Source organism: Macrotis lagotis, chromosome X, assembly GCF_037893015.1.
Source record: "Macrotis lagotis isolate mMagLag1 chromosome X, bilby.v1.9.chrom.fasta, whole genome shotgun sequence".
In the NCBI taxonomy this organism is placed as follows: Eukaryota; Metazoa; Chordata; class Mammalia; order Peramelemorphia; family Peramelidae; genus Macrotis; species Macrotis lagotis.
The window spans coordinates 287,130,950-287,149,070 of NC_133666.1; the positions used below are offsets into that span (position 1 = coordinate 287,130,950).

General features: G+C 35.8%; 1 long non-coding RNA gene across 1 annotated transcript in view; it reads left to right on the plus strand.

Annotated features, from left to right (window-relative positions):
* The window catches only part of LOC141498537 (uncharacterized), a 74,589-nt gene extending 56,792 nt beyond the window's left edge, over positions 1–17,797 (plus strand). Inside the window, exon 3 of the long non-coding RNA XR_012471676.1 lies at positions 17,576–17,797. This is a non-coding gene — a long non-coding RNA (uncharacterized LOC141498537). The remainder of the gene's footprint in view (positions 1–17,575) is intronic.
* The last annotated feature ends 324 nt before the right edge of the window (positions 17,798–18,121 follow it).

Here is an 18,121-nt window from a genome sequence, read left to right on the forward strand (position 1 = left end):
TGCCTTGCAAAATCTTAAAAAAAAAAAAGAGTTTACAAATAGGCAAAATCTTCAAAAAGAGAGGGTTATCTTTTTGTAGCATTGAGGTATCTTAGGATTCTGTGGCAGGTGAATGATAGAAATATAAACAATGGTTAAATTATTTGGGGAACTTTAAATCATAGGTACAACTTAGGAGTTTAAGTCATGAACTTTTATTTTGTATTTTGCTGTTTAAAATGATTAAGTTTTGAATGATTTCAAAAGCTGCAAAAATAGAATACTGTATCCACAAAGTGAGGGGAAAATGTATTCTGTTACTATTGGGAGCTCCATATAGAAGAATTTCTGGTTGAGCTATAAATTGCCATCTGTACAAAATTTAATGACATATTGCAATCAATAGTGACCAAGCCGGATATTTGCAGGTCAGTTATGGTAAGAGAGGAAGGCAATTTCACATTGAGAATGAGTAATGGAAAAGATAAAAGGTAACCTTGACAGGTAATCCTGTTAAGAGGGAAATTGGAAAATATTTAAAGATCCTGATTTGTACTAATAGGTAATTCTATGGAATTACATCTTAGATGAATAGACAGTATTCTAAGAGATAACTTCCTTGATTTAGTGAAAAATCCTTTCAGTGACCTAAAGATTCTGAATTATTTTTTTGAAAATCATCATTAACATTTGTTAAAATAATAGGGACCCATTAATAATATTGTGTTGGAGAGAAGAATGAATTAGCAGATCCTTACTTAGTATTCAGTCTACACCTAACTTCTCTAACTTTAAGGAGTTTGCAATCTGGTTGAGGAGACAAGAAAGACAGTGTAAAGCAATAGTGAATAATAAAATATGTACTGAGTGAGTGATAATGCTTTGTGAATGCCTGGGACCATGGTTATTCAGTGTAGAATTTTTAATCCTTGAGTTCTTACAGTAGCCTGCTTTGGTGTTTTGCTGCTAATGAAAGACTTGTTGAAGGACTGACTATTCTTTGCCTATTTCTTACTGTTATTCAATAGAACATTGAGAAAAATAGACTATAAGTGCTATTTGAATAGTTAATATATTTGTATAAATATATGTGTTTGTATATATATATATACATATATATATATATACATATATATATATATATATATATATATATATATATATATATATATATATATATAAAATGTGTGTGTACATATGCATACAGCCCAGAACACTAAATGGAAGAACCTTGAGAGCAGCAGTGCTTTCAGCTCATTCATCCTTTTAGGAAGTCATCCCAACTGAGATACAGCCTGGGACCTGTTCTTGCTATTTCTAAAGACCTAGAAAAAAAATCTTTGCCACCAAAGTCAATAGCACTGAAAACTGGCTCAACATCAGAAGCAGATATGATTTTCTCAGTGAAAATGATCCACCAGAAGAGACATTACCTTCTGCCTTGCTGCTGAATCTTGAGGACCATGAGGCCTTTCCATCTGACTTGGAGCCTTCTCTAGGGGGTGCCACCCTCATTAGAATGTGAGCAGGGACTCTGACTTTTTTGTTTGTATTCTCAGTGCTTAGCACAGGGCTGTTCACTGCTTCATTCATTTTTGTTAGAATTCAAAGTAGGGAGAGATCATTGTGATATGGAATAGAAAAAGTTTCATAGAAGATAGGGGACTGAATTGGGTCTTAAAGGATGAATTTAATTCAAACAGAGATAGGAGAACATTAGACACAAGGAGGAGACATGCAGGTGGTAAGGAAAAATGTTTAGAACATAATTCTCATTGTTTTATCAATTTTATATAGCTCCCTCTTTTAAAAAGGGAGTCATAGAGTTCATTTTCAGTTGAAGTTCCATTTTCAGTTAAAAACAGACAAAAATGTATGTATGGAATTTTGTAGCCTTTATACTATATGTTTGGTTAATAACATAGGTGTAAGTTATATCCCTCTGAGGCTTACATTAAAATATCATAATACTACACTTCAGCATAACTCTAAATATAACATTAAAATCAATTTTGTCAGGTTTAAAAAAAGTATGTTTTTATTGTGCTCAAAAGAACATGATGCTGGTGCTTTGCTAACCTGGGGCATGAAGGGAATGTCAAAATCAAGGACTATCCCTAAAGATATTGTTTTTCTAGCTCTCTGAAGATGAAATTTTGGAAGGGTCAGCTCAGGTGTGCTAGTTGTTCTTATTGCACAAAGTAACTTTGCTCAGCTTGGCTTTCGGATCAATAGTTTAATCCACAATCATTTATTAGGCACATAATAAATGATTGTTGTTTAAACAATTGATTTAAGTACTGAGGATAGTAAGACAAATGGTCTCCTACCTCAAGAGACTAAATTCTTATGGTGAATAAGACATGTATGTATATGTATTTATATTATACTCTACAAATGTATATGTTTAATTGTGAGAGGAAGTACTAACAATTTAATCCAGTACTGAATCTTGTCAAATTAACTCTGCCATTGTTATTCAGACAAAAACATTTATTAATCCCAGCCCAGATGCCAGTTTCTGGGAATATAATATGAAAAAAGTCAAAAACAGCCCCTATCCTTAAGGAGCTTATATTTTAATGGAAAAGGCCAAGAAGGGGGCATTTGGTACCTAAATTACAGGGTTGGATGAATGAAGTCTAGGGGTCTAGATTGATACATTTCAATTAGGAACAATGGTTCCCTCAATTTGATTGAATTTAAAATGCTCTGTTTAGCATTCAATACCTTTCACTAAGTACTTATTACTTAGAACAATAACTGGTACTTTTTTTGTTTATTTGGTTTCAGTCTTTCTGGCCTCTTCATAATCCCTTTTGGGGTTTTCTTGGCAAAGATACTGGAGTGGTCTGTAATTCCCTTCTCTGAAGCCAACAGGGTTAGTGTATAACTAGTGACTTGTTCAAGGTCATTAGAAATTGTCTGAGACCTGATTTAAACCCAGGTCCTTCTGATTCCAAGTCAGATGCTCTATCCACTGCACCACCTAGCCTCAATAAAGTCTTGTTGACTTGACTTCACAACAAAATCCATTTCTACATTACCAGTCTCCTTAAGCTTTATTCCTCTCTTCTTATTTTACAATCCAGGGATAATGGCATTCTTGAAATTTCATTCACAAGAAACTCCCTCTTCTGGCTCCCTGTCTTCTCACTGGCTTTTTCCTGAGTTTTGAATTCTCACTCTCCTCATTTCCACTTAGTGATTTCCCTGGCTTCCTTCAAGATAGCTCAAATCCTTTCTTCTTTAAGAGATATTCCCTGTTTCTTACCCTTCTCCTGACCTAGTTACTGGTGCTTTTCCTTCTGAGATGAGCTTCTATCTACTCTGTACATATCTTGTATGCACAGAATTGTTTGCTTTATTGTCTCACAAGAAGTGTTATTGCCTTTTTTTTAGGTTTTTTTTTGCAAGGCAAATGGGGTTAAGTGGTTTGCCCAAGGCTACACAACTATGTAATTATTAAGTGTCTGAGGTCAAATTTGAACTCAGGTACTCTTGACTCCAGGGCCTATCCACTGCGCCACCTAGCTGCCCTTGCTATTGCCTTTTTAAAAATTTTGTGTATTTTTGCAAACTTAGCACCTTGTTTTTTGACAGACTGACAATGACAGAGTTGATTTTATCATGGTTCAGGTTTCCAAGAATTGTGATACCAATGCAACTGGCTAATGGAGGAAAGGGTACCAGGATGGTGGAGGAGGTTTGGAGCTTGAGAAGAAGGCCAAAGAATCAGAAGTGAAGTGAAGTACATCTAGGATTTTTCCTGAAATAGTAATGCATTACAGGGGTTCATGTATGGATTCACAGAGTACTTTAAAGCTGAAATAAATGTTCTCTACTTGTCTGGCCATATCACCGCTCCTACTCAGTAACCTTCAATGGCTCCTTGTCACCTCCAGGATCAAATGCAAAATGCTAAATTAGCAAAATCTAGGTCCTTTCTGTCTTTCCAGGTTTATATGGCTGTTCCATGAACTTGATGCCTGCCATCTTTCAGCTCGCTGAATTTTCTGTCAATTCCCCAAGCCTCTAATGCTTTCCTTCCTCATCTTTGCCTCCTGGTTTCTCTGGATTCTTTTAAGTCACAATCAAAATCCCATCTTATATGGAAAGTCTTTCCCAGCTCCTCTTAATTCTAATGCTTTCCCTCTGTTGATTATTTCTTATATATCTTGTGTGTATATATATATATATATATATATATACCTAGTTTGTCACACTGTTTATTTGTTTTCTCCCCTATTAGATAGAAAGCAGGGATCATCTTTTGCCTCTTTTTTGTATCTCATTTCTTAATAGTGCCACTGCCTACCAAAGGATTTTCCATATAACATTTATGAAGTATAAGCATCACTTGTGAGATGAGAAACCCAGGGTTCATAATAAAAAAAGACAGCTGTACTGTGTTTTTTTTTCAGTTTTAGAACTAAAGAGTCTTTAGAAATCATTGAATTACAAGTGAGAGAGAGCAAGAAGAGCATGTCTTCCCAAACAAATATCAGGCAAGAATAATATACATTATTTTAGTGACTTATGGGTTATAACCTTCCAGCCATCTACCCTGGTTATCCTGTATTTGGCTTTGCCAGTGTTCTACTTCTCCTGCAAAAGCATCAACCTCCAGAAATCATTGCCCCCAACTCTTAATTCACTCAACTCTTCAATTCCTACCCTGGGGTTGAACTAACTTCATTTATTTTCAGAGTGATTTAAATGGTTTTTATTAAGATATCTTAACAAAATGGCACACTTCTCACATGGTGGAAGAGAGGGAAATCCCAACATACAAGCTCTCTTATGCACTTTGAAAGGCTTTGCTCTTGCCCCCTCATGCCAATCATAGACTGAGGTTACAAATCTAATTAATACATTGGTTCCTATACATTTGCCAGGCCATGCTCATTATACTAATAAGCAAAGCCAGCTAGATCTCCTTGAGCATGTGCAAAGCAGAAGCTCAAGACTCTAGGTTAAGTTAAAAGCAGGTTGGGTAACTTGTTAATTGAGTGAGTACTAAATCTCTTATTCCACTACATGGAGTCATCTGTAGACCAGATCATGCTTCCTATCCAAACCAGCTAGGGCCCAGAGTGCTACATGCTTAGCGTTCCCCTGATGGGCATTCTTGTGAAGTTGCATACATATGGGGAGCCATGACCTCTAATGGGCTGAGAGACTACGAGGAGAAGAAAAAGAGAATGAAAGATAGAGGACAGAACTGAGAGTGAAGACTCTAAATGGTGAATAAGAAGCCCTGGAGTCAAAGGTATATGGGGACCTACAAGGAAGCAAAGAATAGATGGACAATTTTGAACACAATGTTAAATATTAATTATATAGATTTTCTTGTAATTGACACTTATTGTTTTATATTGTGAATCTTCTCATGTTTTGCTGCACTCATGACAATTTTTTAATTTTGTAAAATTAAAAAAATACAAAACGGAAAAAAATTATATGGGGAAATGGACCCAACATGTCCCTTTATTCCCAAGACCTGAATGCTTAGGTCTTTTTCTCAGTGGTTGAGCTCCAGGGTTGTAGATCCCCCCAACTTGTGCATTCTGTCATCTAAACTAATCTGTATGGCTTCCCTAATTACCAATTTTTAGTTGCTTTCTTTGATAAATGTTTCTTGTGAATGATTTTTCTGTAATAAGTATTTGGTGGAAGGGTTCCTTCTGAGCAAGATTAAGTTAACTTACACTCAGTATCTGGGGTAGAACTATTTCTTTCCTAGAGTGATCTTTTATTCTTAAACCTCCAAAACTATTGAATGCTTAGACTTCAAATATCTAATAAGTATAATTCCAAGCCCAATATTCCTCTTGAAGATAGAAGAGTGAAGGAATGATAACCCAGCCATGGCCATCCTCCTATTCCCCACAAAAATAAGAATTTCAGTTTCTCTGAGACACTATTTCACACATGGAGCACTCAGTCCTGTGTTAACCAATCCATTTGTTACACGTGCATTCCGAGCTTTCAGCCTCTTGCTTTGAACATAATAATCAAATAAATATTACCATTTCTTCTGGAAGGGGGAAAGCAGCTTGCTTCAAATTCATCATTCCCTTGCTTTCCCAGACCAAAGATTCTTTCTCCACTACCTTACAACATGTTGTCTCCCCCAGTTAGAAAATAAGTTCCTTGAGGCCAGGGACAGTGTAGGTTTTATATCTGTAAGTTCCAGACTCATAATGAGTGCCTTATAAATGCTCAGTCATTCATATTTTTATAAACATGATGATTATATTAAATTTCCAATTTATAGAACAAAGTTTAAATTACAGTTAATTTTTTTAACTAAAACTCTAAAGGAATTAATTTAATTATATGTTTATCATAGAATGTGGGGCCTGAAAGAGACCATAGGGATTATTTAGCTCAATCAGGAAGTTTAGTAGGAAGAATGGTGACTTTAGAAACAGAAGACTGACTTGAAATTACCCAGCTCTGGACTTGGGTTCAAATTGCCCAGCTCCCTTACAATTTAAAACGTTCTGATGTCATTTTTTATTCCTGAGAAAAGTGAATCTAAGAGAAGTTAAATAATTTTGACCAAGGTAAACAGTTCTAATTGCAGAGCGAAGGCTAGGACCAGACTGTGACTATCAGGAACAAAACTCTGCTATGTAGTATTATTCACACATAGAGACAACTTTAATTAAACTGGAATCTTATAAAAGTTAATAATTTATCTTTTTATTTAATGTTTAATTATTGCTATGTAAAATTTATACTAAAAAGCATCCAAAAAGCAGGGTCTTTTGGGTGACATTTTGTAGTTACATATGGTTAAGATTAGTTTAATAAAAAAAAAGAGAGAGAATATTGCATGTTAATTTTGCCAGCATTATTTTTTCTTGTACTATAGACCAAGAAAAGAATCAAAACAAGTCAGTCATTTTTGAGTATCACAGATTTCCTGATGAAAAAATTAAAAAAAAAAACTGGTACTAAGTCTATAAGCCAATATATAAAGAATGTATTACTACTGCCAAAAATAATAACCATTTCATAAGACACAAATGTATGTTCTTCAGGATAATTTTCCGATTTTGCTTCACTTTGTTTTTTAAAAAAATGTAGATTAAATGAAATAAAATATCCATTATTAGCTGGATGAAGAAAAAAGCTGAGTAGCTAGAAAGCTTCTTTTTTCAAAGTAAATATACATGATCTTTAAGACTTAATCTTAGTTGAAACTATGCTTCCTTCTTCAGAGAACACTGCCAATTCAAACTGAACTATTGACCAGTCTTACCTGTCATCTGCTGAAAACTAACCCCTGAACTTGACAATTATTCAAAACAAAAATTCATTTCAACAGGACCCTGGGAACCATCATGCAAATACTTCATGGTTCTTTCACTCTTATCATTAACTTAAAAAAAAAAAAAGAAGTTACATATTTAAGCGGAGGCTCCAGTTCAGGTGAATAAAACTCTCCTCATCGGTGAAGTATTTGCTTACTGAGGGGCAAAGCAGATGGGAAGGGATTCATTAATGTCTGTCAGAGAAGCTGTCTGAGATAGTGGCTAGAGTTCCGGATCTGGAATCAGGAAAGGATGAGTTCAGTTCCAACCTCTGACAATAACTAATTAAAAAAAATTTTTTTTTAGTTTTTGTTTTAAATTTGAACTAGTCATTGCTTTGAATTTCTGGTTTTGATATGCTTTAGTGGGAGGTGTTGGCATTTCCTCAATAGTTTGACTTCATATACAATTTACAAAACACTTTAAGCCTTGGCATCCTTTGGAGGTGGATAAGGGTAATTATTATTATTCTCACTTTACAGATGAGGAAATTGAGGCTCAGAGTAAATTGCTCCCGACCACACATAGTAAGTGGCAGAGCTGGGACTTGACCCCAGATCCCAATATCATGAGAGGGTTGAATTCAATGGCCCTGAGAGGATCCTTCCAAGCTCTGGTTCTATTGAGGATACCTAGTCCCTTGCTATTTCCAAAATACCCCCACTGAATTCTGAAGTGGAGATTGCTTGAGGAATAAATCTCTAAAAGTGAAATTCCAGGTACCTAGGTGAAGGTAACAGGCAATGAAAGGAAAAAGACTCTTCTGGACCCTTTAACTCAGATCCGGTGGAAGACTCCTCTCTCATTCTGTCTTAGTGAAAGACGGGGCCCTGACTTGTCCTGGCTGCTCCAGAAGGACCTCTTCCTGGCAGGGTGAGGAGGCAGCGGGAAAACCTGGAATGGAGTTCCCCAACAGTCCTGGGGGAAATCTGGGAGCTGTGTTGGGAGGTGTGTCCAGCTTGTGGGAAGTCTCTATTTCCCTTCTGGCAGAGGAGAACAAATGCTTCATTGAAGAGTTAATAACGCATGTTTTGGAAGTCTAGAGCACCGTGTATTTCTCAGATATTTTATTTCTTACCTAGTGAGTAGTGAGAAAGACCTAGTGGATAAAATGGCAAGGATTAGAAATAAGACCTGCATGCTGCCCCTGTGAGGGACAAGGAACAGACAGAAAATCTCCATGCTTGAGTGCTATTTATTTAAAGAGACAGTGTGATGCATGGCCAGAGTTCAAATTTCAAAAGCAATCATTAGACGAGTTAAGGCAAGCTTGGTAATCAAGACTCTTCTGATAGTCTTCTACTCAGAAAAGGGCTGAGGAGACTCCACTAAGACAATCACTTCTTGTATCTACTGCCCCTCACCCTCCCTATACAATTACTGCATTACTTCTTTTTTCCTCCTCCTCCTCCTCCTCCTCTTCCTCCTCCTCCTCCTCCTCCTCCTCTTCTTCTTCTTCTCCTTTTGTTTTACAGGGGAAATTAGAAATTATATGCAACTGGCACTTCAGAAAAGCTTACTGATTTGAATGCATGGATTTCTCACTCTTGGGTGGAGTGGTTGAATAGGTGAGAATGTGAAAGGTAAAGGGAAACCACAATGTAGAGGAATGAATAAAAGAAACTTATCCAGGTACATTTTTTCAGGTAGAGGAGGGCAGATTCATTTGGAAGAGAAGTAAAAAGGAAATATGGCACCTGCGGTAGACATTTGCTGTTGAAACAGCGCTTGGATACTCAAATATTAAAGAAAACATTCCTGGGACTATCCTGAAAGCCACTTAGGAACTTTCCAGTAAATGGAGAAAGATGACTGGCCAGGTAGCTTGGAATATAAGGTATGACTACTTTAATAAAAACGTCTATGTACATCTTTAGAGATGCCAGATGTTTTGCAATAACATTTACTGGTTGTTAAATTCATAATAAAAGATAATATAATGATAGCTTGGCTGTTTATTGTAAAGTATCAATCCTGTCTTTTTTTTTCTTCTTCACAGTCAGTTAGGAAGATATGAGCTTTTGGATTTATACCAGACAGACTGCTTATATTCTAGTGTAAAAAATTTGATTGGATGGAACTCAGACATGTTAGAAAACTCACTTGTGTGTTAAAGGAAGGTGGATGTTTGGGGTGCATCTTTGGGCAGTGATACTTTCTTGTCAAGAACATACTTCCTTTTCCATGTGGAGACTGAAATTTATAAGCCTTGCCCCCAACTCATGGGAAAATGTACAGTTATCCCTTATCCCTTCCACATCATGGCTTTGATAGATCACAGGTGGGCATAAGGAATCAAATGGGAATTCCTTGGGTTTTTGCAGAAACCACAGATAACTCATGAAGACCAGCAGACAACACAGGACTCTTGATCAAATACTTAACCTAATTTTAAAATAAAGTACTTAAAGGCCCTATAAAATAAAAAAAAATCAGACTTTTTCCTCTGATATACAAAAGGATGGCCAAAAAAAAATTTATGTGAATTGTCCAGATTGGGAGTATACGTGCTACACACCCTAAACCCCACCCTGTGGAATTGTACTAAGTATGTCTATAGCATCGCAGGACAAGTCTTTTGTACATAGACCTTAAATTGAATATTCTGATGAGTCTTAGGAAGCCTTAAGAACAAATTTATAGGACATAGACATTTTAGTACAGGGAAAAGAATTCTGAATTTCAACTTAAAATCTGAAGACTGTCAGTTATTACCAGCATTGCCTTGGGCAAATGACTGAGTCTCTCTGAACTGCCATTCCATCATCTGTAAAATGAGCAGGTTATACTAGGTGACCTCTAAGGACCTTTTAGTTCTAGAACTATGATCCTGTGAAGAAGAAATCAATCTCAGTACTTCAGAGTGTTGCTTGTTTATCAACCCAAATGGAATTGGCATTTGGTATGTTCACCTCATTCACCAGACTAGACTTAGAATGGTTTCTGGTTGTTTGTAAAAGTCAAGTTTGCCCTCAAAAAATGAAAGCTTTCCTTCTATTTTGGAGAATGAAGTGATTCCTAAGGAAGAGTGCTCAAGATCTTTTTGGGTAATAGTGGTATTATTAGACTAAGAGAGGTTGACCTCCCAGAGGGACCCATATGGAGGGGATCAGTGGTCATTTAAATTTCTTTCTCCTGTAAGTTACTTAAGAAAAAGTGCCATCATTTTATAGTCAAATCTATTTCCTGCTTCTCTGGACATACCCCAATTTTTTTCTTAAAGGAAAGGAACAAGCATTTATTTAGCATCTGCTATATGCTAAGCATTTTATCAATATAATATTATTTTATCCTCACAACAACTCTGGAAAATAAGTGCTATTATTATTCTTATATCACAGTTGAGGAAATTGAGGCAGTGAGAGATTAAATGACTTGCCCAGAGACACACAGCTAATAGGTATCTGAGAAAAGATTTGAACTCAGGTCTTCCCAGCTCTAGACAGAGAATTCTATCCATTGGATCACCTGTTCGTTGTTCATTTGTTTCCGTTAGGTACTATTCATCATATTCTAGACAAAGATACTGGAATGGCTTGCTATTCCCTTCTTTAGTTCATTTTACATTGTAGAATTGAGGCAAGTAAAGTTAAATGACTTGCCTAGGATCCTACAGCTAGTAAGTGTCTGGGGGTCAGATTTGAATTCAAAAGAGTCTGTCTGACTCCAGATTCAGTATACTATCCACTGAACTACCTGGCTGCCTCCTAAATCGAGAACTGATAGAGAAATTATATAAAATTCTTTTAGAAAACTTAAGAATGAATCATTTTCTATTTTACTATCATAAGATATAGGATCACTTCCTTTCTCCATAATTTTCTTCCTGTTACATGATGATATGATCACTTTTTAATGATTTGAATGTCATTTTATTATCATGAAGCTAGACTAGAAGAGGCAGCAGTAATAGACAAAATAGTGACATAGGAAATATTACAAAGGTAAATTGCTTATAATAATCAACATTACTTGACAGCTTCATTCTAATAAATATCTTTGGAAAAAGCCCAGTTACAAACCAAGCAGACACACCTTCAAAATGTAACCAATTATACCAAACTTTGGTTTATATGATAGGTGTGTTCTTGAAAAAATGTGTACAGGTTTCATTTTTTAGAACTGAATCATATTTTACATATAATAGGAAATCAAGAGGATTTGGAAGATTGATAGTTAGACTGGGAAGTCAGGAGAACTAGCTTCTGGTCCCTGCTTTGATTCTAGCTGTGGGAATCTTGGGCAAGTCACTTTTTAATCTGTTGGGATAGCATTTCTTTTCATCTGTAAAATAAAGGAGAATCAGATGATCACCAAGGCCTTTTCCTATTCTAATCTTTGTGTATATGTGTGTGTGTTTTTGTGTGTCTGTGTGAATGTCTCTGTGAATTCCCTTGTGTCTCCTTTTGAATTAGTCAATGAACATCTATCAAGCACCCACTATGTACCAGGCATCATGCTTAGTCCTGGAGATACTAAAAGATAAAGAGTTGAAGACACTGAGAAAATTTTAGAATTGAAGAAAAAAGAATTCTTTTATAAAGTGATTTTTTTCTTTATTATAAATATGACATTCTATGTTAAGAAGACAGTTGAATTTTACATTTTTCTATGACAGGAAAATAAAAACACAACTCATTAAGAGTTAAAGTATTTCCATAATTCTTTTCTCATAACTCATTGTAAAGAGGGAAACATTTGAGGAATCATTTTTATTAATACAATATCCTTATGGCGTTAATTAAGACTTCAAGTAAGACACTTTCTAGAATACTAGCACACAGTTAAGGTGAAAATATGTTTCCTTTGTCTTTTATAAGGAAACAAAGTCAACAAAGTTATCTACAAAATTATAGGATTTCAGAGCCTCATATAATTTTAAAGTATGCATGGGACACACCTTATTTAGAGAAAGTCTTCAAGGATTCATTTTTTCCTTCTAAATTAAATGCTTTTTAAAAATCAATAAGCAACAAACCTGGGCAGCTAGGTGGCTCAGTGGATAGAGCACCAGCCCTGGAGTCAGGAGTCCCTGAGTTCAAATCCAACCTCAGACACTTAATAATTACCCAGTTGTGTGGCCTTGGGCAAGTCACTTAACCCCACTGCCTTGCAAAAACCAAAAAAAAAATTCAAGCAACAAACCTCAAAAGATTTTGTATTTTTTACCTCTGAGTCAATATTGTGATCATAAGATTATAGAAATCATTTTCTGTAGAAAGCTGTGTAAGTATGGGTGTTACTTTCTCAGGTTTTCATGAAGGATTCTTTCTTTGTATATAATGACCATCCCATAAGGATTTTATACAGATGAGAAAGCAAATATATGAATCAGTAATTTGGCTTTGTAGACAAGTCCTCTGTGCCATTTTACATTCTTTTGCAATCTTAATTTTTTGTTTTGAGGTGACCAGTGGCACAGTGGATAAATCACTGGGCCTTGAGTCAGAAAGATCTCATTCAAATCTGATCTCAGACATGTTACAACTATGTAACCGTTGTTTGCCTCAGTTTCTTTATCTGTAAAAGGTGGATAATAACCTTCCTAGGCTGTTGTGAGGTTAAAATGAATAATATCTATTTTTTAAAAAGTATTTAGACAGGACCTCACCCATTGCTTACTGTACTATTTAATTATTATGCCTCCCTCCTTTTTTTTTGATAACTTGAAAAGTTATCCCTACATGTCTTTTTTTTTGTTTGTTTGTTTTTGCAAGTCAATGGGGTTGTGTCTTGTTCAAGCCTACACAGCTAGGTAATTATTAAGTGTCTGAGGTTAGATTTGAACTCAGACCCTTTTGATTCCATGGTTGATGCTCTATCCACGGTGCAGCCTAGCTGCCCCTCTACATATCTTTAAGATTATATTGCTTCCATTACAACTATTTTGGTAGGTATTAATGGAGGATGGAAGTGGGAGTGTGTGTGTGTGTGTGTGTGTGTGTGTGTGTGTGTGTGTGTGTGTGTGTGTGTGGTCCAGCCAAGTAGAAATTTTTGACTACACTGCCATAAGTATTATTTCCTTGCATAGTGGGTCAAGAAAAAGTTTCTGACTACATTATCTTGATTATTAAATTACTTCCTCATATACAAAGTCAATTCCAAGTTTATGACACTTTACTACTTATATGATCTTGAGTCTTAAATTCTCTGGGCTTCAGCTTCTTTTTTTTTAAGGTTTTTGCAAGGCAAATGGGGTTAAGTGATTTGCCCAAGACCACACAACTGGGTAATTATTAAGTGTCTGAGGCCGGATTTGAACTCAGGTATTCCTGACTCCAGGGTTGGTGCTCCATCCATATGCCACCTAGCTGCCCCTGGGCTTCAGTTTCTTAATCTATACATCAAAGGGACTAGACTAGCTGACTTATAAAGAACCTGTCAGTTTGAATTTTATCATCCTATAGATTCTATATTAGGTAGTATGATGGTAGATCCAGAAATGGTAATTTTAATATTGTTACTGATGAAGCAAATCAACACCCCCTATTCCACCCCCTAATAGTAAATATGTTATATATTTATATCTATTTAGTCTTCTTCCAGTTTAATATACAAGGTTCTTAGGATAACCTGGCTTAGCTGGCTCTCATGCTAAACTTTCTGTTTGTTCATATTCTCCTTAAAGTTTTTCATTCTTTTATTAGTCAATATTTTTCATAGTCTTCATCTTCCTTCTCCTCTATGTGACATAAGCTTTGGAGCTATTATCCCAACTCCCATTCATGCTGGAAGTCTCTGGGTCCCCAGAGCACATTTCCAACATCTCAACAAAAATTCCTTGAATAGTTGAGGATTAGCTTTCTAGTGCTAGTTTCTGATTCCCCATAAATGCACTGACCATAAGGGCTCTCATCTCTCAGATGTCAATTAATCAATCAGACTTATTTAGTTTTTTAGAAAGTTGTATTTTACTACAGTATTAATTAGGTACTGTTGATATAAATATTCTCCCAAAAAAGTCTTTGACACAATACCTACAGAGTTCAGGGAAAAGTGGGCTCAAACTCACAGCACATGTAGTTCCTGGAAGTTCCTTTGATGGACTCATTTAAGGTACATTTATTTCTTCTCGGTTCTTTGTAAAGTCTGAATCTGCTTTACCTTGCTTGAATATGTCTTTGACTCCTAGGGTAGACAGCTGTTACAGGGAAGTGGGTTTGATGTTGATGGGGAAATGGGAAGCCTAAAATCATCTAGACCTTTGAAGTTTATGAGATAGTTCTCCAATTAATGTGGAGGGACAGATGCTGAAGGCAAGGCAGAAGTACTTTCTTGTGCCCCAAAAATGTTTCTCAGAGATTAAGATGGAGTGTTCTCTCTTTGCTCACTGCTCACTTGAATCATCAGTAGATTTAAGGTTTTATACCTCCCAGAGAGTGTAACCAAGGTTTAGTCATACCTAATGGACTTCCTGTTTAACCCAGGAAGATAGAGTGGTCTTGTTCATTCACAGTGAAAAATCAAAGTGTTTTCACTTGATAAATATGTCAGGTAATACCATCTTATTACTTACCTCTTTAGGTAGGTTGAGAATGCTTTGATTGATTTACTCAGTTACTCCCCACCATCATATCCATAATTTTTTGTAGTTGAGTACCTATCTATCAAGCAAAAAATATTTGAAAAAAAAGTATTAATGAGGTATAGATATAGATATATATCTTTAGTAGTCTTTATCAGATTGCTAGTTGAAACAATTTCTGGATTCCTTTGGTGGTCTTTTTGTGGCTATTTTGTATTGAGTAAACTCAGAAAAATGGGGATGGTCCAAGTCAATGTCTATTTTTGTTGGAGCTCCTGTAATTGTGTATAGTATCTTCTCTTAGTTATTCTTTCTACTAATTTGGCATATGCTTTAACCTTTGCTCTAAACTAGTCAATGATCTGACCACACCCAGAACCAATTCAGAAATGACTAATATACCTATAACCATTTGCCTATTAAAAGATAATCAATTCCCTTTTATGATGTCATTCAGTGAACTCTATGTTCAAGAAATTTTAACTCTCTTCTTGGGGAAGACATTTGGTGAAAAAATATGAGCTTTTGCAGCAATCTACAAAACTTTTGTCTCCTACCTTGCATGATTGTTGTGACGATCTAGTGAAATAATATTTGTTAAGCACTTTGCAAGAGCCCTGGAAGTTATGTTTATGCTACTTCCTGTTCCCCTCTTGTGTTTCTTGACTCAGTCACATTTTCCAGGGTAGATGTCACCCTCTCTTGTCCATACTTTTGCACTGAAGTCATCAGATATCAAAGTATGTGTTATTAAGTTAGAGCATGATCTTATCAGGTTCTTTATAAAGCTTTTTTACTTTTTTGCATTTAATTACCTTGTGGTCTTTTTTCTTACATTCAATGGAGTATTGCATGCTAGGTAATTTTTTCTTGTTTCATCTGAGTGCATGATGAAACCAGTTCCTTAATTTGTCTTCCTGAGTTGAGGTCATAAACTATCCTTATCATTTAGCTAAAATTTATTTCTGTAATCTGACTTCTTTTTATAGCAAGAACTTTAATGTCAATAGGATTTTTCCTTCACTAGGTTGTCAAGTCACTACTAGACTGGCTCTTGGACAAATATGCCATGTTAAGTATATCAACATTCAATAATTCATTTTAATAGATGATCTAGAAACTGTACCCTCTGCCCTCCTTTTCTACTACTGGAATCTATTTTGTATTTTTATTGCTTGATGAGTTTCAGTGACCAAAAATATTTATCGCTCACTGATCAAATTTATGGTGATAAGCCTCCTTTCAGACTTAGCTAGACTGTTCCTCAGATAGAACATACATATAATCTATTGCCAGGTCTAGGCTTGAACTACTTCTTGCTTAAAGGAATGTACCAGAGACTTTTCTCTGCTATAATAGCCTTTGTTTACCTGGGAACATGTTTGTGCCAGAAAGAGATATGACAGAAGGAATTCAGGGGAGAAAATATACTCATATTTTAGATACAAATATAGCAAGGTCAGACAGACAGACATTTAACATACAGAAAAAGACAGACAAATGGAGAGACAGAGACAGCAACCCAAGCACAGACAGAGATGGAGACAGACACACACACACACACACACACAGAGAGAGAGAGAGAGAGAGAGAGAGAGAGAGAGAGAGAGAGAGAGAGAGAGCAGTTTCTGCTTTATAACTTGTGAGAAAGTGAGGCAATGGTCAATAGCTTTCTCTGTCTCTCTCCCTCCTCATCTATGTGTTTGTCTCTCTCTTTACTTTCCATTTCTGAGCCTCTTCCTATGATACATATATGCTACATAATAACAACAATAATAATTATTAGTTGCAAAGTAGATGCTGATTTATATTGAAAGAGAGATTTCCCTCACTTGGGATTCCCCAGATCATTGAAATCACACATCAGGTCCAAAAGAAAGTGTCAGATACCAGGCTAAGCTCTGAGAATATTAAAAAAAAATGGGAACCCCACCCCCACTAAATTGCTAAGTTAAGTGAATTTTCTGGAGTTGCACAGCTAATAGTGTTTGAGGTCAATCTGTCCTTGAGGAGGTTCCACTCTCCATCCCTAATCTGCTTATAGTGTTCCAATTTTTCCACAGAAGCCCCTTACTCAAATCCAACTCACTTGCATGATAAGGTATCACCTTCCTGATGATGTCTTGCTCTTCTTGTAGAACGAAGGACAAACAACAATTTGGTAGTGAGGTTTTTCATGCATGTGCTATATTTCCTTCTACTAGACTGAGAGCTCCATGAGCACAGGGCCATTTTCTTCTTCTATAGTGCCTGGCTCCTAACAGCTCACTGTTTTCTAGGCTTTCAAAACAATTTCTCCATAATAATCTTCTGGGGCAACTATGAAAAGTATTTTTGATCTCCATTTCACAGCTAAAAAAATAAAAGTGGTAGAATTTAAGTCCAGCAATAGTGTTACAGTTTGTGAGTGCCAGTGGAATTCAAACTCAGATCTTTTCTCTCTGAGTTATATATTTTTTCCTACTCATGCCCCATTCTTATACCGACCACTGTTAGGTCCTTATTGTCTATTGAATCTAATTTAGTTGAATCATAAATCATGTGATATAAGAATCTTCTTGCATTTATCTATCTTGTGACTTCTGCCATTCTCAATTTAATCTCCCTACCTTTGTATTATTATGTTATTCCAGGGAAATACTTCTTTTCACTTCACTGCAACCATCAGTTCAGACTATTTCAATATCCTCCTAATTGGTCCTCTAATTTGTCTTTTTTTTCTTTTCTCTTTTACATGGCAACCTAGCTGAAGAAATTGTGATACAGGATTGTAATAGATTATCATTGTGCTGTAAGAAATGATGGATGTGATGAATACAGAGAAGCATAGGAATAATTGAATGAACTGATGAAGAGTAAAATAACCCATGGTAACTTTAACAAGGGAGATGGGAAGAAGAACAGCAAAGCAAAGCTAAATGCTTCAGAAACATAAAAATTAAGAAAAATAAAGCTTGGCCTAAAAGAAGAGATACTTGGAGTATCTAACCCCGAGGCTCTTTGCAGAGGTTGGAGGTGACTATGAAATAATGTATAGTGTCAAATATTTTGATGTGTCGCTGGTTTTGCTGATACTTTTCTTACTCTTTTTTTTTTTGCTATGACTCTGTAAGGAGTGAAGAGGATGGAAAATCTATAAAATTTGGATGATATATGCATAAAAGATATTAATAAAGCAATTTTTAAAAATCATGATTCCTGAATAATCTTTCTCAGGTACTACTTTGATATCACCACTTCTTTGAACAAAAGTTTAAAATTTACCCTCTGGCATTCAGGACCATCACAATCT